The sequence below is a fragment of the Ictidomys tridecemlineatus genome, chromosome 14 (genome assembly GCF_052094955.1).
Source record: "Ictidomys tridecemlineatus isolate mIctTri1 chromosome 14, mIctTri1.hap1, whole genome shotgun sequence".
Lineage (NCBI taxonomy): Eukaryota > Metazoa > Chordata > Mammalia > Rodentia > Sciuridae > Ictidomys > Ictidomys tridecemlineatus.
The window spans coordinates 22087794-22115590 of NC_135490.1; the positions used below are offsets into that span (position 1 = coordinate 22087794).

Below are 27797 nucleotides of genomic sequence, written 5' to 3' on the forward strand. Positions count from 1 at the left end.
TTTTGACTAAGTCAATTCCAAATATCAAATTAGAAAACTTGGCAAAAATGTACTAGGTGATTTTTTTTTTTTACTGTTTTATTGCAATGTATTTTACATACCATAAAATTTACCCATTTGATGTGTATGGTGATTTTAAAAGTATATTCTCAACCTTGTATGACTTTCACTGAATGTGAGAGCATTTCAATAGTCCCCTCAAAAATGTCCCCATTAAGTGTCATATCCTGTCCACCCCCAATTGCCTGTGTCAACTCCAGCCCTTGTGTAATCTGTGATCTACTTTCTATTTTATGAATTTTGTCTATTCTGAACATGTGGAATATGTCCACTATGTGATCTTTTGTGGCTGGTTTTATATGGAATAGTGTTTTAAGGACCTTTTATGTAGTAGTAAATATCAGTACTTCATTCTTTTAAAATTTCAAATAATATTCTGTTGTATAGGTAGACCACATTTTATTTGTCCATTCATCAGTTGATGACCATTTGGGCTGTTTCCACTTTTGGGATATTACAAATAATGTTGCTGTGAATATTGTGTATAAATTTTTAAAGGTGTGATATTTTAATTTCTCATGGATATATACCTGGGGATGAAATTGTTAGGTCATACAGTAACTCTATGTTTAGTATTTTGTGCTACTGCAGAATAGTTTTCTATAAGCTTGTTTTAAAAATAAAGTCAAGCTGAATGCAATGGTGTATGCTTGTAATTCCAGTGGCTTGGGAGGCTGAGGCAGCAGAATGGCAAGTTCAAGGCCAATCTCATCAACTTAGCAAGGCACCAAGGAACTTTATGAGACCCTGTCTCAAAATAAAAAAAAAGGGCTGGGGTAAATTTCCCATGGGTTCACTCCTCAGTACCCTCCTCCCGACCAAAAATAAAATTAAATATTATACTAGCCACTCCCAGTGTTTGGCTGGCACAGAACTACCTATATGCACAAGTCAGAATATGTTAATGCATGTTAAAATTTATGAAGAGGTAAAAGAAATTAATCATACTTAAAAATAAGACTTTTAAAGGCAAAATCATGCTTTTTGTACTGAATAATTTGCATGGTCTACATTTAAACTGGTTAACATATAATAGGTGTGGATTTATAATGATACAGATTTGGCCAAGTAAATATCAATGGTCTCATTAATTTTGCATTTTCCAGACATAGAAAATGAAAGCAGAGTTTAAATAAAAATGCAAAAGTATTAAACAATCATCAAGAGAGAACAGTGGCATTAAAGGAAGGAATTTGTCCTCCTGCTTGGGTCCTCTGAACACTAATTGTAGCAGGGGTGTTTACATACTGAGGAAATTTTTGTTTGAAGCAGCATTTTGTAGACTCATATGGAAACAAATCAGAATGAAGTTATCACAATTTTCATTTGTATTTCTAGTAAGGTATTTTGCCAATCATTTTTGTCCCTATATTTTTTACCCTGTAAAATGACCAGAATGCTTTACTGTAGGTCCAAGTCTGTGTCTTGTTCTGAGCTCCACCACAATCCATAGGACGTCACTCCTCACCATGGAATCCCACCTTCCTCTGGACAAGAGCAGCCATGTCCCACTCACCAGCTCAAGGACATGGGTACCTGAAAACAAATGAGATGATGCATAGAACTTTGCAAACTGTCAAGCTCTGAAACGTAAGGCATTTCTATTGGCCAGATAGAGCTGTGCTCACTGTAGTGTTCAAAGTTGTATTTTAAATGTTAAGAGCACTGATACTTATTCTTGTTTCTACACTGACCTCTGATTAGTAACCTACACTATGTAAAGCATTTAAAAACATACTTCTAAGCTAAAAGCACAAATAAAAATATAAAATGGGAAGAACTGACAAATTTCCTTAGTTATTACATTAAACATGAAAAAAAACCCCACCTCCACCACCAAACAAACAAAACCAAAAAAGCTTTTTCCTCCACCCCACATTTCTTTGGAATATATTTGAAAATGCATAGATCCAAGAAATTATGGTAAAATGCAATTTATAGTTTACATAACCTCATGTTGCATTTTATTTAGTTCTTTCTTTTTCCCACAAACACTTGAAGCCCATGGTATCCTTAATGTCACCTCTTTGAGCTCTTTTGCAGAGGTGAAGTCACATGAGACTTCACCACAGGTCAACTGTGGGCAATTTTAAATAAAATATATGTAACCCATTATATTTCTGCTGATTCTACTAGTCATTTTAAAAATAAAGTAAAATAAAACTGCCATTGTCAAAATACACTATTTACAATTTTTTTTCAAGTTTTATTTTAAGGAAAATGAGATAAAGAGCTATCTATAAAATTCATATCAATTAGCAAATTAAAAACAGTTCTGGGAATATGTCCCCTACAGTACTTCTATTTTGTGTCTTATTACTTAACCAATGTAAGTATGATTTCATTAAATGAAATTTGGATTAAAAGTATTCCTGAGGTAAACATTCACCCTAAAATAATATATTAAACACTTAGAAAGACGGTTATAAACTTTTCCTCGGTGAAAGATTGTAGACAGAAGACTAAGAAGAGGAAATTTTTAGTAAGAATATATCAGCAGAAAACATAATTAGCAGCTTGTCGAGATCATTAAATTTTGCTACTGTCTAATTTTATGAGAGTAGCAGCTGCTCTGCCACTGAATACCTGAACATCAATATCTTAAGACAACACAGAGCCTGGCTTTGGGTTATTTTTTTTTTTCTGCACCCAAGACAAAAAGACAGGGAAATTCACCAGGTGCTATTTCTGGAGAAAAATGACTTGCATTATGAACATCTTCAATTATTTGCCTCGCTTCATATAACTTCCTCTTTCCTCCCTCCAAGTTCTCATTATTCAAAAGTCATTTACCACTAAATTATAGAAAAATAGCTTCTCCTCAAGTACAAGTGGAGTGAAGCTGGGTGTGAGTCAATAAACAATTACGAGGCTCTCAAATCATCAAAAAGATGCCGTCTATGACATATGACCAGTGCTGATCTCAAAGCACATGCCACCAGCTTGTGGAGAGACTGGAAGAGGTAATATTTTCTCTTCTCTGGAACTCATGGTCCCTGTCACCTCAACTCCAGGGAGAGTTTTTTTTTTTCAAATAAAACATATTGTTTGGGGGAGCCTATACTAAAGATTCACAAGAGCATCTTTTTTTCCTGAGAAAAGTCCGGAACTCTAAACATATTTGGCAGACAGAGCCTGATATTCTAGCCGGGGTATGGCTTGGCCCATTGTTCTCTGCTTGAACTGGTAGAATTAGGGACCGTGTGGCTCAGATGGAGAGAGGCTTGGAGCCAACCAGGCCTCAGTTCAGAAGGGGCAGCTTATGAGCAATGTGACCTTGGCAAATGCCTGTTGGAAAATCACTGGATTTCTTGAGACCTCAATTTCTCCTTTTGTGAATAGTTAAGTATATGAAACCAATTAAAAAAACAACGTAGAAAGTATTTATAAGGAAAAGACACATGTTATATGTGGAAGGCAGTGTTAGGCTTCTTCACTCTTCCCTTGTCATTAGAATCCTGAGGCTATCTGGGTGACAGAGTACCCAGATCTAGGAGATTAGTCATGATCATTTCAGGGCCAACATGACAATCTCGTTTTCCATTTCCCTGACTGGTTTGGAGACATACAATCCAGTTCTGTGAGGGAAAAAAGCCTTGGGGCTCCTGGAGAGATTGTCAACTCTGAGTGTTGAGAGCAAGAGTTCTCTTTGGTATTGGGTTTTTTAATGCAAGGACTTGGGGCCTGGTGCTGTGGTAGCTGATGGGCTGTGCAAACCCAGGACTGAGGAGGCCAGTGCAGGGTGGAGTCTGGGCCCTAATGTCATTGTGGAGCAGCCTGGGGACTGCCTCATTCAGTCTTGCATTAGCAAGTACCAATCACCCTGTGTAGTAAACACCTTGTGTTTAAGCCACCCTGAGTTGTATTTTCTATTATTTGTAACCCAAAGCATGCAATCCAAAAAATAGACCAAGTAATAGGTTCTAATCAGCATATTTTCAAAGGGGTAGATTGATATTGAATATTCAAAACCCATTTTATTAAGTTGATAGAAAATAATTCACAACTTCATTCTAACTTTAATTCTATGACACATTAAAGAATTTATAGTGATTCAAAAATATTAAAAATATTTATTTATTTTTATTTCAGGGAAGATATAGTAAGAAAAGTTAGTTGATGACAATTGGATTTATTTTATTTGGAAGGCAAAGCAGGCCACCGTTTAAATCATGAATTGTAAGGGGATTTAATAATTATTACAGTGTTTATAATTTATTTATTTATTTGTTTGTTTTTGTGGTACTTGGGCTTTTGAGATTATAAAATGCTGGGATAGGGCATTTTATAATGTAGTTTGAGAGGCATGAGACCACTTAACTGCTCCCTTGACGTAGCCAACATTGTTCAAGTCTGTATTAATTCTCAAATTACTTAAAGGCTTTGATGAATCATACTACTTTGGGAAAGATTATTTGACAATAAAGCTAAGAACTAAAATATATAAAAAAAGAAATCACTGTGAACTATACCTCTGTCCCTGCACCATCAAGGGGATGCTAGTCAGAACTGCATTCCACTGGGATAGATTTCCGGTGTTAATATCATGCATATTATTCTAATGAATCTAAAAGTGTGATATTTGAGAAAGACCCATGACTTCTACAGACTGCATAAAATGTATATATGCCAAAATCTGCTGAAGGGAAATGTAATGGTTTTGTGCAACAATGGCAAAAGGAAAACAGTAATTAAGTACTAGAAACAAGAACACTGATGGTTTGGGTTTAGTACTGGTCTATATTATTCTCCAGCATGGGGGTGAAGATGGGGCTGGTGAAACTCCTTGGCTGGTCTGTGTATTGTTAGCAGGCTTCACTTTTCCTTAGGAGGAAGGCAGTGGGCACCGAATTGCAGGATTCTGTGAACAATCACCTTGGAGCTGCCAGAGGTAGTGATGGAGGAAAAAAAGCTGTCTATCTTTAGCTTTTGGGGTTCCTGGGAGAGATTTCTACCAGTCTCCCCGCACTCTGCTCTGGCCATACTGATCCATGTGCTATCCCTACTTTATCTCCCAAGTCTAGAATAGTGGCTGGTACATAGTAGATATGGATAAATTTTGAAAAAATAACGGCAACCCAGGTAGATTCTGGGCTTGTACTGCCATTTGAAATTCATCAAAAATTGGTAAATGCCCCCTATTTTATAGTTACAGCCTAATAGCTTTGTGAGTCATGGGTAAATTACATTTCTTTTTAGTTTCCAAAGGCTCTGAACCATGGTTTCCTCTGAATTTTCCATTTTCCTTCTGCATTCTGCTTTTCCCATGTGTTGTCCTTTTTCTTTATTTTACTTCTTGTTGGGTTCCCTCCATCCTTCACTCCACACGATTTTGTGCACAGCATGCTTGGTTAAAGGTTTGTAGTATGGACAAGATAACCCTATAAGAAAACACCTTAAATAAAGTAGCAGGTTTCTGCTTTCTTAAAATCCATGGCTTTCTGTACAGGGAACTTTTGATAGTTTAATCAAGCTCCATGTCCTTCAATTTAGTTGATCCTAACTTTTCTCTTTGACAAGGTACTGAATTCCTTCTAAGTATATCTGAATATCAGGGCATTCTTCATTATCAAGCCAAATTTCATTTCGTATAATTTGTACCTGTTGGTGGATAAAATTAACTTCCCCAATTCTCTGATGCCCATTTAAAGCAAGTAGCATGTCTTTTCCAATGGCACTCAGTGTTCCGGGGCTTCATAAAAGTATGAAGAGCTTGAAATGCAGTTGGATTACACATAATTTTCTCAAAAGTGAAAATATTTCTCCATATGGAAAGTTTTATTTATTTTGGAAAAAATGTACTTTATTATTAGGCTTCATATTTTAGTTCTTTGGCCACATAGCACATAGGCTGTGGTTATTAGTATCTATTGACCTCTTAAAAATGCTTCTATAACTTGTCTTGATACAGTTAAAACTGAATATTTTAAATAATCTAATATGCTTTTTCTGACAGACAAAATATTTATTATATATGAATTCATGCTTTATTGCTAAAACTTGAAGAGTTATAGATAAATTACAGATAAAATTGAAATGATGAAATACAGATAAAATTGAAATGATGCATTTTGCCAGAAGAAATTTTCTATGAGGTTTAATGTGCATTTAATTCAGAACCTACTCAAGATTGGCCTTCTCTTCGAGGAATGACTATTCATTTATGTGGCATTCTGTAGAGAAGTTTAAGGAAAACAGAATAGGCAGCTTCACTCTGGTTTTTGGCACTAAGCAACTCTGATGATTAATGACCTACATTGGAATTGGTTCTTGGTTACAGATGCCACAGACATTCAAGAAACAAGACGATAATGAATGGAAATATCTCAATAGTTCAACTAGTGCTTACTCACTGAGGGATTAAGGTGACCTGACATGCTACGATGAGACTGGTTATGTAAAATTGCATATGCTATTTTTAGCTTTTCCTTGCATGACAGTTTTTTGCATTTATAAAAATCTTAGAATTAGAAAAGTCTGTGAAAGGGAGAACATTTTAAAACAAATGCTACCAAAAATATCTGAAACCGACCTGCTAATCAACCTAAGAAAAATAGTTTCATATCTTCTGAGCAAGGGACTTTTCCTATCATCTATTTTGAATGGGCTGTGTTGTTATTGTCAGTCAGACTCTAACCTTATAGAGGTCTATGCTTTTGAGAAAATTCATGGGAGTAGGGCATTAGGGCCCCCAAAGAAGCAAAAGCCAGAAATCACTGAGTGTGATCATTTTACAGAGCTGGTATAGGATGCAGGTCTTTTTCTTCATTAAATTTAGTGAGATTTGCAGTTAGATTTGTCCCTTCAGATTTCTGCACACTCGGATTTATCATTGAGCCTTAAACTTTACCAATAACTGACCACACCATATCCACTCATCTTCTTTTGCCTCAAAGATTAATTTTCCACAAGTCTCTATTCTTTGGCTTCCAATCAGAGATTTCAGATTTGTGCAGACTGGAAGAGATGTGGTGATAGCCAAGAAAGAATTCTTGGCTGAGGACCAGTGAATGAGATGGTTGGAAATATGAACATCCAAATTGTGTTTGGAAGAACAGAACATAGTTCAGCCTAGCATCCGTTATGTAGATGCATCTAGTGCAATGGATTGTAAATGTTAAGCTGCGCTGTAGGGGAATCAAACATCACTTACAATTGCTTGCCAATATTTCATAGCGTTGAGGTTTTTGAGTAGGATGATGAGATGTGCTGATGTCCTCATGTGTTAGGAGGATAGTGCTTTTGTCAATGCAAAGCACTTGTGGAAGAAGGGAAAAATTGGAAGAGGCACTGAACAGTTTTCATTAGTTCACCACAAAGATAATGAGGACTTAAATTAGGGGAAGGGAAGTTTGACGAATGAACCTAAGAATTATTTCTGTGATAGAAGAGGCAGAGCTTGAGGTATAACAGAGGATAGAGAAAATGTAAAGAGCTGAAGCTGACTCAGAGTTTTCTGGCCTGTGGGGACCAGGGGGGATGTCTTTGTCATGTGAAGTAGGTGGACATGATGAGTTGGTTTATTAGGGAAGATGCTGAGTTTGTCAGCTATTTCCCACCACTGAGACAAAATACTTGAGAAGATCTACTTAAATGAGGAAAGATTTACTTTGGCTTACAGTTTCAGAGGTTTCAGTCCATAGTCAACTGTCTCCATTGCTTTGGACCTGGGGTGAGGTAGAACATCATGATTGTGGCATAAGGCAGAGGAGTTTGCTTACTTCATGGTGCGTAGAAAACAGAGAGGCAAAGAGAAAGGGATCAGGGACCAGACATAGTCCCCCACCGTGAGCTCCTTTCAACGTATCTCATCTCCTATAGTCTACCACACAATTCAGCTTGAATCCATCAATGGGTTAATCCACCAAAGAGGTTAGAGTCTTAGGTCCAATCATTTCCCAAAGCTCCACCTCTGAACATGGATGCACTGGAGACCTAATCTTCAACACATGAATCGTTGAGGGACACTCCACATCCAAACTGAAACACTGAGTTTTGGATATGTTGAGTTTGAAGAATTGTCGAGACACTTTTCTGTTAATTAATATCCTGTTAAAGGCAGAATTTATGGGGGAGGCCAAGGATGAAAAACAGAATTGTGGTCCTCTCCTTTTTAAGAAATATTTTCTCAACATGATCAGAGATTCAGTCTTCCAAGGGGAGGTTCATGTTTGGTCCCTTCATGCCTTCCTAGCTTCTAGCACAATGATTGATGCATAAATTGCACTGAATAAATATTGAGTGAAATTTGATCATTTTACTCTCTTATTTATTATTTCTAACTTTCTACCAGTTATTCCTTTCTTCCATACTTTTCGTTGGTGCATCGTAGATAATGGTGCATCATACATAATGGTGAGATTTGTTGTTACATATTTGTACAGTCACACAATATCAAATACAATTTGACCAATGTTGTTCTCCAGTATTTTCCCTTTCCCTCCCCTAGTCCCCCTAGTCCCTTTCTTCTACTTTACTCATAGTCCTTCAACCTTCATAAGGTTCCCCCCTTTCTTTTTTTTCCTGTCTCAATTTTGCATATGAAAGTAAACATATGATCTTTGACTTTCTGAGTTTGGCTTACTTTCCAAATATTTTCCTGAAATTTTATTCCTTTTTTATGACTGAATAAAACTCCTTGTGTATCTATACCACATTTTCTTTATCCATTCATCCATTGATAAACTGGTTTCATAGTTTGGATATTGTGCTGCTATTGTTAGAGTACACTGATTTCAATTCTTTAAGATAAATACTGAGGAGTGGTATAGCTAGGTCCTCTGGCAATTCTTTCACTAGTCTTGTGAGAAAACGCCATACTGATTTTCATAGTGATTGTACTAATTTAAAATCACACTGACCAGGTAAAAGAATTCCTTTTCTCTACATCCTCTTGAGGATTTTTTTTTCAGTGCTGGAGATTGAACCTAGGGCCTTGTGCATGAGAGGCAAGCTCTCCACCAACTGAGCCATATCCCCAGCCCCTCTCTTGAGAAATTTTTATTGTTTGTATTTTTGATATCTGCCATTCTAACTGAAGTAAGTTGAAATTTCAGTGTAGTATTCATCTGTATTTCCCTAATTGCAAACAATAGTAAGCATTTTTTTCATATATTTGACGGCCATTTGTGTTTCTTATTTTGAGAAGTGTCTGTTTAGGTCCTTGCCTATTTATTAATTGGGTTGTTTGTTGTTTTAGTGTTAAATTTTTTTGAGTTCTTTGCATATTCTGGATATTAATCCTCTGTCAGAAGAGTAGATAGATTTTTCTCTCATTATGTTGGCTCTCTCTTCACACTCCTAATTGTTTTTTTTTCCTTCTGTGCAGAGCTCTTTAATCTGATCCTATCTCATTTATTAACTCTTGGCACTATTTCCTGATCTTCAAGGATTCAGTTGAGAAAGTTGTTGCCTGAGACCATATACAGGAGTGTTGACATTACATTTTTCCCCCTAGGCGTTACATAATTTCTAGTCTAATTCCTAGATCTTTAATTCGTTTCGAGTTGATTTTTTTTTTGTGTGGTGAGAGATAACGTTCTAGTTTAATTCCACTGATATACATAACCAGTTTTCCCCGCATCTTTTGTTAAAGAGGCTCTCTTTACTCCAATGTATGTTTTTTGACATCTCTGTCAAGCATTAGATGACTGTAGACATGGGGTTATCTCTGTGTCTTTCATTCTGTACTATTGGTCTATGTATCTTGCTTTATGCTAGTGCCATGCAGTTTTTGTAACTCTGTGGCAAAATTTGAAGTCAGGTATTGTGATCCTGCCAGCGTTGCTTTTATAGCTTAAAATTCCTTGGACATTTTGGGTCTTTTATTCCTCCAAAGGAACTGTAGGATCTTTCCCCCTAGTTCTGTGGGGAATGTAATTGGTATTTTGATGTGCATTATATTTAATCTGTATATTGCTTTTGGTAGTATGGCCATATTAACAAAATTAATTCTGCCTATCAATAAATATGGACAGTCTTTCCATCTTCTTGTGTCTTTTTCAATTTCTTTCATCAGTGTTCTGTAGTTTTCATTGTAGAGGTCTTTTCCTCTTGGTTATATTTATTCCTAGGTATTTATTTTAAACTGTTATATCTAGTTTTCTAGTGTTTTGAATGTGTGGGGTGCTGTATTTTGTCAAATGCTTTTCCTGCATCTATCGAGATGATCCTATGATTCTTATCTTTAAGTCTATTCATGTGATGAATTACATTTATTGATTTATGTATGTTGAGCCTACCTTGCATCCCTGGGATGAATCCCACTTGATCATGGTACACGATCTTTTTGATATGTTTTTGTATTTGATTTGCCAGAATTTTATTGAGAATTTTTGCATCTATGTTCATTAGAGATAGTTTTCTTTCTTTGTTGTGTCTTTGCCTGGTTTTGGAATGAGGGTGATATTGACCTCATATAATAAGTTTGGAAGTTCTATCTCTTTTTCTATGTCCTGAAATAAATTGAGGAGAATTGGTATTAGCTCTTGCTTAAAGGTGTTGTAGGACTCAGCTGTGTATCCATCTGGTCCTGGGCTTTTCTTGACTGGTAGGCTTCTGATGGCATCTTCTATTTCATCACTTAATTTTGGTCTGTTTATATTATGTACATCTTCCTGATTCAATTTGGAAAAATTGTATGACTTAAGAATTTTGTCAATGCCTTCAATATCTTCTATTTTATTGGAATATAAATTTTCAAAATAATTTCTAACTATCCTCTGTATTTCTGTAGTGTCTGTTCTGATACTACCTTTTTCATCATGTATGCTGTTAATCTGAGTTTTCTCGCTCCTTCTCTGCTTTACCATTGCTAAGGATCTGTCAATTTTATTTATTTTTTCAGAGAACCAACTTTTTGTTTTGTCAATTTTTTCAATTGTTTCTTTTGTTTTGATTTCATTTCTAATTTTAATTATTTCCTGCCTTCTACTGCTTTTAGTGTTGATTTGTTCTTCTTTTTCTAGGGCTTTGAGATGTAATGTTAGGTCATTTATTTGTTGACTTTTTTTTCTTTTAAAGAATAAACTCCATGCAATGAACTTTCCTCTTAGTACTGCTTTCATAGTGTCCTAGAGATTTCTGAATGTTTTGTCTGTGTTCTCATTTACCTCTAATTTTTTTTAATCTCCTCCTTGATGTTTTCTGCAACCAAATGTTCATTCAGTAGCATATTGTCTAGTCTCCAGGCTTTGGAGTAGTTTTAATTTTTTACTTTGTCATTGACTTCCAATTTCATTTCATTATGATGTGATAAATTGCAGGGTAGTATATCTAATTTTTGTATTTGCTAAGAGTTGCTTTTTGGCATATTATATGGTATATTTTAGAGAAGGATCCATGTGCTGCTGAGAAGAAAGTGTATCTGTTTGATGCAGGTTGAAATATTCTTTATATGTCAGTAAAGTCAAAGTAATTAATTGTATTATTGAGATCTATAGTTTCTTTATTAAACTTTTGTTTGGAAGATCTATCCAGTGGTGAGAGAGGTGTATTAAAGTCACCTAGGATTTTTGTGTTGTGGTCAATTTGACTCTTGAACTTGGGAAGAATTTGTTTGGTGAACATAACTGCACGATTTTTTTAGGGCATACATATTTATAATTGTTACGTCTTGTTGGTGTATGGTTCCCTTGAGCAGCATGTAATGTCCATCTTTATCATTTTTTATTAACTTTGGCTTGGAGTCTACTGTATTTGATACCAGGATGGAAACACCTGTTTGCCTCCACAATCTATGTGAGTGGTGTGATTTTTCCCAACCTTTCACCTTCAGTTTGTGTATGTATTTTCCTATCAGATGAGTCTCCTGGAGGCAGCATATGGTTGGGTCTTTTTTTTTTTTTTTTTTTAATCCAATCTTCTAGCCTGTGTCTCTTGATTGGTGATTTTAAGCCATTAACATTCAAGTTTATTATTGAGACATGGTTTGTATTCCCAGCCATATTTGTATATTTTTGTTATTTAACTTGACTTGATTTTCTTCTTTGATTAGGTTTTCCTTTAGGGTACTACCTCCCTCTGCTGATTTTCATTGTTGTTTTTTGTTTCCTCTTCATGGAATATATTTCCAAGGATGTTTTGTAGTGCCGGTTTTCTAGCTACAAATTCTTTTAACTTTTGTTTATTGTGGAAGGTTTTGATTTCATCATCAAATCTAAAGCTTAATTTTGCTGGATATAAGATTCTTGGTTATTCCATTTTCTTTCATAGCTTGATATATGTTGTTTCAGGATCTTTTAGCTTTCAGGGTCTGGTTGAAAAATCTGCTGTTTTCCTAATTAGTTTTCCCCTATATGTAATCTGACTCCTTTCTCTCTTGGCTTTTAAAATTCTTTCCTTATTCTGTATGTTGGGCATTTTTATTATAATGTGCCCTGGTGTGGATCTGTTGTGATTTTGTACATTCAGTGTCCTGTAGGCTTCTTTAATTTGGATTTCCAATTCATTCTTTATGTTTGGGAAGTTTTCTGATATTATTTCATTGAATACATTGTTCAATCCTTTGGTTTAGAGTTAAATATATGTATCATTATTTTCCTCTTCCTAATTTGGAAGGTAAATTGCACCCTGGAGAGAGAGGAGATTGAATATTTCTAACATGATCACTAACTATTGTAGATCTCTGTATTCAGGCTCTCTAAAGCTAATTTCTTTTCTTTTTTTCCCTTTACATTATGATTAATTGCTTCAGCAAGAAGTTCAAACTTTATTGCAGGTCCTCAAACTAAAATTAATTTTATTGTTTTTGGCAATATATTGCCAAAGAAATGTACTGAAGAGAGAGAGAGAGAGAGAGAGAGAGAGAGAGAGAGAGAGAGAGAGATATTCAGTTACATAATATTAGAAAAAAGTTTAGTTTTCAACAAACAAATCAAGTTTCCAAAATATAGAATATTGTTAAGGTGCAAAATTGAACCAGTTTTTTTTTTTTTATAAGTAAAGACACACATGATTTTCTTTCAGTAATTAGGATGTTTTGGTAAAAAAAAATGGTTTTATCAGCAATTTGCTTTTTATACTGGGAATTGAATCCAGGACAATTTACCACTGAGCTACATTTTCAGTTCTTCTTCTTTCTCCTCCTCCTCCTCCTCCTCCTCCTCCTCCTCCTCCTCCTTCTTCTTCTACTTTTGTTTTGCTTTAAGACAGGATCTTGCTAAATTGCTGAGGATGGCTTTTAACTTGTAATCTTCCTGCCTTAGCCTCCCAAGTCACGGGATTAGAGGTGTGGGTCACCTTGCCCAGCTTCATCAGTTTTTGGTGTAATCATCTTGTAGCCCAAATTGACCAATCTGAAGGGTTATTACTAATAAGACGAGTATAGTGTAATTTTTTTTCAATTTGTGCTATTTCTTTACTGCCTAACTCATGTTATTTGTATATTATCCCTCTTTGTTTTTGGAAATTCTAAATTATTATTTTTTTCTGAAAAGCAACTTTTGTGTTGAAAATCAGCTTTTTATGGGATTTGACTGAAAAATGACTTTGGATACTGTATCTTATTTAAAATGAGAATAGTAAGCTACAATAACAATTTTTAATAACAATCGTCAACAACTTGTAAAGTCTTTGAAGAAAAAAAGAATGCGTATTTAGCTGTATGATTGCATGTAGGTACATGTTACAGAGTTTTGTTCAACAGGGTAAATTTATGTGATATATACATGATGAGTATGGATGAGAAAATAAGTGGTCATTCAATAGTGAATACATTTAACATTCTAGCAGAGACAAAAAACTGCATTAACTTGGCCCCAGGAACAATGATCACTCCTCTGTTGAGTTCTTGAACCAATGACTTTTAAAGTTGTTCAGAAGGAAGCCATTATTAAAGCTCATTTCCTATCATTTCAGTCTGAGAGTAACATGGCATATCTGAACTGGCAGACAAAAGGCACAGAAGGTCTATTGACTGCTCTTTGTTCTTGCTGGTGTGTGATCCAAACATTCAGGAGACTCCCAATGACATTTCCCTTTTGCATTTCTTTTCTATTCCAAGTTAAATGTCACATAATGTAGTAGGTAAATCTGAGCATTGACAGTCTCTGTCATTAAGTACAAGCTCTAGTCACATTTTTTTTTTCCTCTTGGAATAACAGTCAGGGCTGTCACCTTCCCTTCCATCTTCAGAATACAACCTTATATAAGAAAGGTAGGCACCATGATCATGGAAGGTGTGTTCTGCAACGCCCAGTAACTCTTTGCACTTTCAATGTTTCAGAGCAGTAGAGTGGCAGATGCCAGCAGAATGCTGTCCCTTGTCATCCTTTTTCATTTCTTACTCTTCATCCCTATGGCTGCCTTGGAAAAAAAAGCATAAAACCTCCCAGACTGAATCTAATTGTACACTCCCAGGTGGACAAAAACTGTTCCCTCTTTGCGCCTAATGATCAGTTTATGATCTAAGGAAGGAGGATTGATAGTCCTGGTTATTTTTATCCTTACTAGTGCTGGCACAGATGCTGATTTTATCCTGGGAATTGTCTAGAGAGGTCTCTCCCTGGGTACATCATGGAAATAGACTCAGTCTGCTTTCTGAGTACCAATAAGGGATTTTTTTTTTCCTTTTCCAGGCCTCAGGGTACAGATTACCTTTTAAGAGGCAAATATCCTCCTTTGAGCAGAGTAAGCTCTGTTTTTCCATCCTTCAGACTAATCCGGTTCTTGTTCCTTCTTTCTCTGCAGTGACTCTTAAACTCCTGCCATGCTGGTGAGATCTGCCCCTGCAGCTGTCCACATCCTCTGCCTGTCTGAAGCCTCAGAATGACAACTTGACCTCCAGCATGGACCTCTCATTTATTTCTCATGAAATAAATTTGATCTGAATTCTCCATCAATCATCCGCCTATAGCCCAGCCACTCCCAATGGATCCCTAATGGAGATAAAGTGCTGACAGTGACTCTTGCAAAGGACTCCTCTTTATTACCAGTCAGGGATTTGACCACACACACTTGTCCTACCTGGTAAGCAAACTTCGTGTGAGCTGGAAGGCTCCTTTTTCCGTCTCATCTCAGGCTCAAGTTCTAACAGGCTGACGCTTCTGATCTTGATGCAGCACAGTCATTTTATTCTGAAGATAAAAAAGGACATGGAAAGACGAACCCATGAAAAAATTCCTGTTAGATGTACCCAGCTAGAGTCTTCTCCCCTGCAAAGAACACCCGTGGGCTTCTATCCGTGTGCTGACTGCACAGAGATCATTTTAGGATTTGAATCTTTGTGTCTCCCTAAAACTCATATGTTGAAACTGATTCCCCAGTGTGATGGGGAGGTGGAAACTCTGGTAGGTGATTAGGTCATGAGGGTGATGCCTTCGTGAATAGGTTTAGCTCTCCTCTAAAAGAGAACTCAGAACTGCCTTTCCCTTTCTACCATCTGAGGACCAACTAGGAAGCACCCACTATAGACTAGAAAGTGCCCCTCACCAGACATGGAATCTATGGCACTTGGATCTTAGAATTCCCAGGAACCAGAACTGTCAGAAATAAATTTGTGTTGTTTCTAAGCCACCTACTCTATTAAACAGTATTTTGAAAGACCAGCCCAAACAGATTAAGGCAGACCAGTGCTCAAATGGGAAACACCCCCCTCCACCAAATGATCAGGGGTCAAAGAAGTCAAAAGATTTATTTCAGAACTTTCTATTTATTTTTTTTATTGATATTAAAATAGTTTTTCCTCTTTTGAAGTATTTTAAATGTACTCTTGGTCTACCCCCACTCTTTTTATTTAACCTTGACTATTATTAGAACTTTGCTCCATCTTTGGAGGTGGGTGAGGTACCCAGGTAGGGAAGAGAAAAGCATCAACCACTTCATGAAGTCCATAATTCCATCCAATTCTACACACGTTAGTGTTTTCCCATTTGCTTTTTTAAAAATATTTTTTAGATGTTAGTGAACCTTTATTTCATTCATTTATTTATATGTCATGCTGAGAATCGAACCCAGTGCCTCACACATGCTAGGCAAGCGCTCTACCACTGAGCCACCATCCCTCCCCTCTCGCTTGCTTTTGACAACAACTTTTGACATAAGCTGGGCTGTGTCAGCAGCCCTGTGTCTGCATTCTCATGACCTGGGCTGGTGGCATCTCAGGACCCTTCCTGTACTCTGGGCCAGGTGCTGTGTCTCAGCATTCCCTGAGAGCAGCTGAGCGGCTCCTACACACACCTTCCCTCCCCCCCACATCCTGACCTCACATGAAGTCTTGCCTTCAAGTGGGGGGGGTCTTCAGAGCAGGGGTTCTCCATTAGCAGGAGGAGATGAGTGGACCCCTCTTCATTTCCTCTTACATAGCCTAATTTCTCTGTAGTAACACACAAAAATCTTACTGATTCTTGCCTCTGTTCTTTTTTGAAATCTTTTTCTTGAAGGCTTTTAAAATTCAACTTATCCTTCAAAGTTTTTTGTTGTGTTAACTCCAAAATATTTATAATCTCTGCTGAGAATTTAGAGATTCACTTCATTCTACTTTATGCCTCTGTTCAGTAAAACCTACTTCTGTTCTTGTATTAATACTGTCTCTTTATTTTTTTCTTATTACATCAACTAATACTATTTAATTTTCAGAATTCTAATGATTATACTTGATTTACAAGCCTAAACTGTTCTACTTATTACACACACATACACACATATTTACATATCATATATATATATATATATATATATATATATATATATATATATATATATAAAACTTTAAGCTCCATTAAATCTTACTTTCCCAGTCACTGACAGTCCACAACTCTCCCTGCAATTGCAGAATATCTGGGGTTACTCCCTTAGAGCTGAGATAAATGCTGCAGTTTCTTCTCCCTCTCTGCTCTGGTCTACAGTAGCAATTAGCTAATGATGTCTATGACTTGCAGGCCAATCTGACCTACTGACTAATTTACAACCTGTAAACTGGGAATGGATTATACATTTTTACATTGTTTTAAAAAAGTTAAAAGAAGAACAATATTTTGTGAAATGAAAATTAAATGCAATGCAAATGTCAAGGTCCAAAAATAAAGTTTGGTTAGAACAAAGATGAGCCCTACCCATTCATTTGTGTTTTTGGCATGATACAACCACAGAGTTGTATAGTTACAACAGAGATGATGTGACCTACCAAACCTAAAATATTTGCTATTTGGCTTTTTTTGAATGAAAGTTTGCTGATTCCTGTTCTATAGGAAAAGCCCAGTGTGCTCACTGCTCTCACCAGAGGTGGATTCTCCCTGGACATTAATAATTAGAGGAATCAGACAGGATTTGTGGAAAGATCACACTGGAGTCCTGTTCTTTGACTTTCTTTCTTGGCTCCTAACCCTGTTCTTTCTTTTCCTCTTTCTACTTGACCCTCTTCAGGCCTTTTATATCCACCAAATTTTTCTCCTGATCTACTAGATCTCAGTTCACCTAAAACAATGTTGTAGTCTTATCAATATTTTTAGGGCTATTTTTTTCTCCAATGAGGAAAGTGGAAACAGGTAAAATAATTACATTTCCCACCTTTTCAGACTTCTAAATAAAAATCAATGTGTCATTGCATCAGCTGCTTTAAACCAGTTTTTAAGATTTATTAAAATGTTTGAGGAATAATGAGCCTGATAACTGAGGAGAAAAAGTAAAATGAATATATGATAGTTTCCAAGACATTATAGAGCATAGTATGGGGTGGAATGAGGTTTTGTGTTCCCTGAGTCCATGTTGTACTCAAGTTCTCACACCTGGTTAGTTAGTAGAGGTAATTGTTCAATCGAGACCAGAACTCAGGTTTCCTAACTCCCTTAGTGCCACTCCAGCTCTCCACATTTCTTTAAATAATATTTTTTTTCCTGGTAAAGAAAAAAAGAAAACAAAATAAATTCCATATTTTACATATTTAGTTGCAGAACAAAATTACCCCAGATCATAATCATGATATGAAGCTAACTATAAAAAGTTATTCAGGAGAGAATTACAAGCGAATTCTGTGAGATGGCCATCATACAATGTGCACACAGAAAGGTAGACAGAGGGCCTCTCCCAGACTTCCTTTGTTAAATACCACTGAACTGCAAAAGCAATAATTATTTTATCTCCTAGAATATTCCACTGTTCCTATTTTTCCTCCTCACCACTAATTTCAGATAACTTGATGGCATTTAAAGTGGGAGAAAAGAATTTGTATGTAAATGAGGGAAAGAACAAAAATTAGCTATTAAAGTCCACTGGATTCTAGAAAGCTTCACATTTGATTTAAAAAACCATGATTGTACAAAAGTGTTTAAGAGTATCTGAAGAATTATTTCTATTAAATTATTTTATTTTGAGGATAATAATGTGATTTTTTTATTCTAGAGTAAAAAGGATTCTGCAGCAGTTTTATAATAAGAAAGCAACTAGGTGAAAAGTATTTCAAAACTTTTCCTGACTGACCTATGACATTGCAGCTATTTATCAAGGAGTAGAGAGGCATTTATGTTTATGCCAATTCATTTTCATTCTTTTTAAAAACATGACTTTTCAATATTATGTATAAACATCTATGAAATATATATGTGTGCACATATGTATGTATATATACATAGAATTCATCAGTAAACTTTTTATCATAATTATTTTGAGATCAAAAGTATTAACTATTTCACATAAACACATTTTATTTTTAAAATTCATTCATTATTTTTTTCAACTAATTCTTTTCATTTATACATGACACTAGAATCCATTTTGACATAATTGTCAAAGTATGGAATAGATCTTGTTCTAATTCAGTCCCCCATACTCCTCCATCCCCTCCCAACCCCCATCATCGGTTCCCTTCTTTCTGCTCTACAGATCTTTGTGCCATTTATCCATAGTTATTTTTTTCAATTAATTTCTTGCAGATGTGCATGATGGTGAGATTCACTGTGGTTTATTCATCTTTGTACATAAGAAAGTTATGTAAGACTCATTCCACTGTCTTGCCTTTTCCCATCCCTCATCCTTTCCCTTCATTTCTCTTTGTCTACTCCATTGAACTCCTATTTGTTTTATCCCTCCCTACCCTTAATGTGAATTAGCTTTCACATATCAAAGAAAATATTTGACCTTGGCTTTTTGGGACTGTCTCATTTCACTTAGCACGACAGTCTCCTGATCCATCTGTTTATTGACAAATATTATAAAGTTATTCTTTATGGCTAAGCAATGCTCCATTGTGTATATACACCACAGTTTTTTTTTATCTGTTCATCTGCTGATGGGCATCTAGTTTGGCTCTACAGCTTAGCTATTGTGAATTGTGTTGCTATAAGTATTGATGTGGCTGCCCCTCTGGAGTATGCTGATTTAAATGCTTTGGATATGTACCAAGGATGAGGTAACTGGGTGGTTCCATCCCATTTCTGAGGATTCTCCATATTACTTTCCAGAGTGGTTGCATCAATTTGCTGTCTCATCAGCAACGCATGAGTATACCCTTTTCCCCACATCCTTGTCTATTTCACATAAATATATTTTAAAACTTTAAATAATGTAAACAGATTATTTGAAGCACCTTATGTTCATGTTTATTGTTTGAAAGTAGTCATCACTAATCTCTTAGAAGATGTGAGGCCGCATATAATTTCAAACACACTGTAGAATCTGATATTTACTATTATATTTATTATTGTATTAATATATAGTATATTTATTATTATATATTATTGTATTTATTATTATCACTTATGTGATTCTTACATGTTCCCTGAAATGCTTATGTGCTAGGTAATGCAGGAATGTTAGATTTCTAACAAAATTAAAAAGTGTATAATATTGAGTTATGGAAGATATCATTGATAAGATTCTAATATCAAAAAGGGTGGTAGAAAACCAAGAGTTCCTTGCTTTTGTGTATGTGCATGCACACTATAGACATTGTCTCAGGAAGAATAAGAGACTCTCAGAGATATCCATGTTGTGAGCTTTGGAACATGTGAATGTGTTACTTTACATGTAAAGGGAAACAGGTTCTCCTTTCAGCCTCTAGAAGGTGGGAAACCCTGCCTATATTTCAATTTTAGCCTTATAATAACCCATTTCAGACTTCTGAACCTCATGTCTCTAAGATAAATCTGTTTTATTTTAAGTGACTAAGTTTATGGTAAAGTGTTACATTAGCAGTTGGGAACTCACACAAATTCCTTTGGGCAGTCTGATAATGACTATGACTCTGTTCTATGGACAATGTTTAAAATGCATAAAATAAAACATCTGAATACATGATAAAGAGGAAATGAATTATATTAAAAGACTTTACTCACAAGATGAAACAAATTTATAATGTAGCAATATATGTATGCTTGTGTTAATGTATTAAATGAAAAGATAAACCATTTATAATATAGGCAAGTTAAAGTTAAACTCTGAAGTATTCATCAGTGTGAAGGCTAAACTACTTGGTACTGGGCCCTATTTAGGTTGAACAAGCTGTGTACTCCTATAGCAGACTAGGAATTGTAATTAGAACAGTCTAGATTTGCAAAACATTAGCATTTGAGTCTCCATATCCTTCCAAGTTCAGTCAACGAATAAGTGTTGATAGAAAGCACTGGAAAACAAAGTCATCCTCTGAGTCACAAAGATAAAAGCACATGATTTCATTGTTAACTAAACAACCATGACATAAGAAATTATCCAATAGCAGGCCAGCTATATTGTACAAGCATCTTTACAAAGGAAAATTGCATGCAATCCAAAAGTGGGTTTAATAACTAACATTATTTCAAATTAGGGGTGAAGATAAACAATATTTTGAGATGTCTATGACAACCATAAGTGGTATGAAAATATCTGTGCTATGTGTGAGAAAATGATGGATACCAACAATACTTCTTTCCTATATTTATAATAAAATGAAATGCTAAATTTTCAGTAGAGATTGAGAAGGATTCCATTATTTTTTTTTCAATTCAAGTTCACAGACCCTCTAAATTCTATCTAGAGGTCCCAGTTAACAACCACCAACATGAAAACAGAAGAATGAGTGGTTTTTTAAAATGGAGCTGTTCATCTTCTTCCTTTGCACTCTGTTTTGAGGTGAGGATTGTCTTGGTTGTGAGCATAAGTCACATTAATACACAAAGCACATGGCACACTTGAGGAGCCTTTCTGTCCAGCCCCTGAGGGTGGAGCTGTGGATATGGTTAAGGCTCAGCATTTTCTTCCTCTTCATTGACATCTTTTTCTTCCTTGATTTCTTCCTTTCTGCATACTTTGCTTTTTCTGATGCATTTCTCCTATTAGGGAGGCAGGTAATTTTTTTCTTAAGAAAATAATTATTCTGTGTAGTGATCAAGAAATTAAATAGGAGGCCAAGAATGGAGGTTAGGCAGGTATTTAGATAAGATCATTTGTGACATCATATTTGTTAATGTATTGTATGAATTGAATGTATTTCTCCTTCCAAATTCTTATGCTGAAATCCTAACCCCCCAAGTGATATTAGGAGATAGGGATTTGCGATAGTTTAGGTCATAAGGACTGACCCCCTCATGATGGAATTGATGTTCTAAAAGGGACCATTGAGAGCTCCTTCATTTTTCCACTGTGTGAGGATGTAGCAAGAAGTTGCCATCTGTGAACCAGGAAGTGGCCCTCAACCTGTTGGCACCTTTATCTTGGAATTCTCAGCCTCCAGAACTGAGAAATAAACATTTATTTTTTAAACTGCTGAGTCTATAGCACTTTAAAATAAAGCCTGAAAGGATTTTGTAATAAACATCATGTGGAAATCAAGGGAAAAATAATATTACAATGTCCATGATATCATTTAATCAAGGAAACTTAAGGAATCTGAGCATAAACATTCTGATACTGCAAACTATCAGAAAACTGTTACTTAAAAAAATCTTTTCCTATCAGAGAGTAGATTCTATGGTCCAGTAGACCATACAACATTAATTGTATGATTTATCTCAGAGAATAGAGTGTTCTCTAAATGCTTAGGTAACCACTGATAAAAAGAATGAAGTGTCCATTGTTTAAAAATCAGAAAAAAGGACTTATTTCCCACAATTCTTTGTAGATTTCATATGACTCATTTTTCATGAAATACTCCTCTTTTCTCTATAAAAATAGTGCTCTTATCTAACTTGCTGTCATGAAGACAAATTGAGCTAGTCAACTCGGTAGTAAAATAGACCTCTGTTCAAATGTAGTCAGTAAAAAGTCCAGCTAAGTTGGCATTTTTCAGGGTTTGCATTAAAGCAAGAGAAATGATAACTTGCTGAAGAGCAAATCAGGCAAAACAGACATCCAAGTTCAAGAGTAAGTTGAAGTCTGCAAACAAGCTCTGAGTGTGCTTCAAAGTGACAAGTGAAATCGCACCTGAATTCTGCTGTGACCACCGTGAATTTGACTCCTTATTTAGCTCCATCAGACAAAGAGGATCTCATGAGGGTTTTTAGGGAAAACCCAAGGTGTACCATGGCAAATGAGAATATATAATAAATCAATGGTGAGATGCTGCTGGCTATAATGGAAGTTGCTGATCCATAACAGAGACTTTGGATTAATTTTCAGTGTAAAAAATGCATCTGAATAGCTGATCAAAACTTTTAAAAAACCAAGGTGATGAATGTCTTCTCTTATTAAAAGCTGAAAGGCAGAAGTAATATTCACCATAGTGCATATGTTCCATTCTAACTAATGTAATTTTTGCTTTTAATCTCAGATTTCATATGCTATGATATATTGCAAACTTCCTCCCTCACTGATCATCTACACCCACTTGTAGTTGTGTGCATGCATTCCCCTATGTGTGGCATAGAGTATGAGTAAAGGAAATGTGGATTCATTCATATGAATCACAAATTTCATAATTTGCAATATATTATGTTTATTAACGAGTTTGGAGGACACTTATACTTATCTATCTTGATGGAACCCTTGGAGCCAAACACAGAACTGTATACATACAGCTTCATTTAAACATGAAGAACTCAAAGTCCAGAAATCCCTTAGTGTTCACAAATACTATCGATGGCCACTTAGTCAACAGTTATAAGGATTATCACCAATTTACCAGTTGTGTTTAAGTGCTCTGGATTTTGCCCACTTCATGTTGCAAGCTACCCTTGTAAATGTAGGTTTTAGACACTGTGCCAGTAGATCCTGGGATGTGGGATCAAGGATTGGGAGTCAAAGTACGTATCATCATGACTCAGAATCAAGAGGAGAAATAGGGTGGAAATTCACTGTATGTATTATGTGGTTCAAGAAAGAGCAAAACGCAGGGAGTTTCAATTTGACTTGGCTTTTGACTAGGCAGTTTCAACACGGGTGCATCAAGTTGGTTATATCAAATGTCCAGGTTGGTCCCTTTTGTTATGTAGACTTTCCAATTAGTATTTTGGTCTTTGGGATGCAGAGCTGAATCTTTTCTTTAATCTTGTTTAACCATTTAAGAGTTGGTAGATAAAAAGTAAACTTCTCCTACAGGTACTATTCTGAGCGTCACGGATTCCATGATGAATTTAACATTTCTTGCCCTCAAGGAGTCTGACATTGAAGATGGGGTTACCAATAGGAAATTTCTTCTTGCTTAACACCATAAGATTTTGACTGGAGGCTTTCATTTTAAAGAAGGAAATTAAGATTTGCTGAATTTTGACTGTGAATCCAAGTGCTATGCTAGGGGCTTTTACATTCTTTATATCATCCTTAATCCTTGAAAGAATCCAATAATGTGGTCGAGTTCCCACAGCATGTCTGCCAGTGGCTTTGAATAGTTTTTTTGGGTAGAATTAAGGTTGAGTCTTACTTCACTGCTTTCTAAATGGATCTTGGTCAAAATACTTAACCTCCCTGAATGCCCGTCTCCCTAATAGATTAAATTAGTTGTAATTAATAATATCTACTTCCAGGGTAAAAAAAAGAAAATTAAATAAATTAATTTCAAAATATTCAGCATACTGTTAGAACTCAATAAATGTTTTCTGTCTTATATTCTTCTCATTTTAAATAAAAATTAAGGCAATTTTCGATCTTTTGCACTTGGCTTCTCAGGGATAAAACTCCCATAACGTTGGTAATACTGGAAAGACTCCAGTGACATAAAAGCTTATGATCAATGGTCAGGTCTTGCCTTCGCCCATCAGTGCTGGCTCTAGGGACCCACAACTTCTGTTATATTAGGCATGAAGTGATTTAACTGTTATATTCTGTGCTACTGTTAGCAGAGGGATACTTAATGGTTTTACATAGGTAGTGTCACGGCTCTGTGGTTACTTTTCTTAAAGAAAAAGTTTGATTTCCTTCTTCTGTTCCCTTTTGACAACAGAAGAATACTGATTTCAGTGATGGAATGACTAATAATAAGGGCACCCAAAGCAGACATTTCAAAGCATTACAGCCTTAAAGGGAAAAGAATGTCCTAGAATGATCAGAAAAGGCTTCTGACTGGCCTAGAACCAACCCCTTAGACCTGGAGGGAGGAAGAATCAATATCAGGCCACATTAAATGTTAGAATGTATTTCTTTAAAATTTATTCTGTAAAGGATATTTAAACACTTTTAAAAATAATAATATGTAGGATTAAAAAAATCGCACCATAGATTGAGCTTGCTTGAAACTGTTGCTGTTCCTTCCGTGCACTTCTGTGGGGTACTTTGAGACATTTGAGATGACCTTGGTAGCTTTAAGTAATAGGTTCATCCTTTTATTTATTGTTTCAATACCTATAAATGGCATCTTTTAACACCCTGGGTTGTAAATGGGAATATCACCTTTCTTATCCCTTTGTCCTACCTCTTAACTCTGCCATCAGTACTTTTCCTGTTTCATTGCTGTTTCAACCTTAGGTGTAAAAGGGTAGATGAAGACACTATTTTGCAAGGAAGTCAGGAAAACAGATTTAAAGAGAAGTATAATTATTTTAAAAAGTATAATTTCTCTCTGTGTTAATCAGACAAAAAATACTTGAGATAATCAACTTATGAGATGGAAAGAGTTATCTTGTCTCATGCTTTTAGAAGTTTCAGCAAAGGTCACTTGGCCCCGTTGCTTTGGACGCATGGTGAAGTAACACTTCATAGCAGGGAGTGTGGGGTGGAGAAAAGGAGCTCATCTCATGGTACCCAGTAAGCAAAGAGAGAGGCAGGAAGAGGTGGGTTCCAATATCCTTTCAAGGTCATGCTCCCCCACTGACCTGACTTTCTTCCACTCGGCCCTACTTCCTACAGGTCCCACCACCTGCCAATAATACCGCAGGTTGGAGATCAAGCCTTTAAGATATGGGCTTTTGAGAGACATTCCATTCTAAACTATAGCTCTCTGGTTGATGCTCCTCTGAAAACCTCAGAATCCTCAAATTTTGGTGTGTGTAAGAATCCCCTACAGTGTTTCTTCTGTCTGAGGTTCCTTGCATCAAAGCTCTAGGGATTTTGAAGTATCCTGTGTGTTTGAAGTGGGCATGGGAATATTTATGTCCATGATACTCTGCAGACAGTTGTGAGGCAGGTGGCCCTCAGAACATATTGTACAAAACATCAAATCTCTGTTCCCTTGTTAATGAAGTGTGACTTTTCTTTTAGCCCAAGATGGCCGACAACGACATTCTAAATGTGAGCTATGCACCTTTTAACTCTACTCAAGTGACCACCTATCTGGAGACCAAACACAGTCATAGGGCTCTGGAGTTGTTGGAAATAGCGAGAATAAAATATATTATATCTAGGACAGAGTTGTTTTTTTTTTTTTTTTAGTGATGGGCAACTTTATCCATCATGGGCAGACTCACATCTCAGATTAATGAAAAGAATTAAATTGCTGAACACCCCAGAGAAGATCTTTCAGTGAAAACTGCTTCTACACCCAATCTTTGTAGAAGTTAGTGAAGTTCCTCCCCAGGATGGAAGGCTAAAAGGTTTATTGAATTTTATTGAATACTTTTAAATTGAGGATATTTCTTCCTGAACAGAAGTAATGATGGAGATAGCACACAGTATTCTAATTATGCACTTCTAATGCACTGTAAGAAAGACACCAGAATGGTCCATTAATTTTGTTTTTAGATGTTCACCCATATCTACTTTCAGATGGACAAAGGACACACTATAGGGTACCCTCACTTCCTTTGCTGCTAACCTCTGGGACAAATTACAGGATATAACAGACATTCCTGTTGTTGCTCGGTGCCACCTACATAGGATGTGTCAGTGAGGGTTCAGTTAGGGAAGTAGATCCCCGGTGAATGCTCTGTCGGAATTTAAGGCCTCACACAATTGCAGACAGAGGGAAGCAAGGGCCCAATGGAGGGTATCGGGTGATCAGAGCAAGCACCAACCACACTTCCTGAAGCCTTAATATGGGTGGATCAGCCAGCCTCCAGAGAAATCAGACGAACTATGTTCCAGGATTCTGAAAGCAGGAGGTCCTGACTGTCTTTCTATGGCAGACAAACCAAGGAACAGAGTAGATGAATTGGGTGCTGGTGATGGGGGCAACCATGCCTGATAGTGTCTTTGGGAACCAGATGTGAGCCCAGAGAGAGGCATTTTAAGTCCTGTGTGCCTGGACTCTGTAACAGGGCCAGACGGACCACCCATGAGCAAACTGTTTGAGCAAACTTCCCCGTTGCTATCTCTGTGAATCTAGTCAATTGTTTTCAGAGTGGACTGAAGAACCCACACTTGCCATCCAAAGAAAGGAGTCAGCTTAGGAAGAGGGAGCTGCAGACATCTGCAAGTGTCTGAAGAAATTAGCAAAGCTCGTTCTCAGCTGCCCTCTCCTTTTCTTCTGCCTTCTTCTCCACATCTGGAGGAGCCCAAATAAAATTAGAAAGTCAGCTGGGAGAAAAGAAATTGTTTATATTCTCATTCCAGCCTCCTGAGCTTGACTCACCTAGGAGGAGTGAGGTGTTTTAATTTCACATAAAATTCAGAATGAAAAAAAAATTGCACCAGGCTGGATATATTTATTACTATTCTTATGATTGAAAGTAAATAGAGGTTTTTTTTTGTCATCTACTAGTGATTAAGGGAGTTACATACTTATCATAGATTTTGTGCAGGAGTAGGAAAAGAACGAGGCTCCCCAAATGCATTTGAAGAACAAGTAGAACAAAGAATAAAGTTGTTTTCTGATGAAACCACATGTGCTTGAATGTTCAGCCTAGCAGTCACTTGCTTTGGTAAAACAATCAAGCAACACATAGTAGGCAGAACCAGTGTATCCTTGACTCTAGTTTATTTATCTAAAAGCTGAGTTAGAAGAAAGGTCTTTCTGAATATGCAGGAGGTTTGCTAAAATAAATACATGCAGTTTTATGTAGTTTTAGAAGTATTAGATGGTACCAAACTGAGCCTTGTTGAAAAAGAAAAACATGTTGAATAGTTCCAGGGCTGCTACCAAATCATCAGTGACTTCTCTCTTGTTTTTGGAATGTTATTCACTTCTATTGAGGGTTTCCATATGGACAGAGAATAAGTCTGTGATGTGTACATTTTGCTGCTGGGAGGAGGCATTTCATAAAGCCTATTGTTTTACTGTTTTCATCCTTTCCAAGTCTATAAAATCCACAAAATGGAGTTGGAATTTCTGATTTTTATTCAAGAACATAGAAAATAAAATCAGGACAATGCCATAAATCTGTATTATTTAAGTCCTGATCTCCTTTTACCTGAATTTATGAACTTACATATGCTGGTGAAAGGTTGGAAATTAAATTTCTTATTCAAAAGAGGATAAAAATCTTAGATAAAAATTAGAAAGAAAAATAAAGTGGAATGCA

General features: G+C 36.2%; 1 long non-coding RNA gene across 1 annotated transcript; it reads left to right on the forward strand.

Annotated features, from left to right (window-relative positions):
- Window positions 1-1490: 1490 nt before the first annotated feature.
- Window positions 1491-20293, forward strand: LOC144370310 (uncharacterized). The gene is made up of 2 exons (XR_013430283.1): window positions 1491-1650; window positions 14749-20293. It is a non-coding gene; the product is annotated as an uncharacterized LOC144370310 (long non-coding RNA).
- The last annotated feature ends 7504 nt before the right edge of the window (window positions 20294-27797 follow it).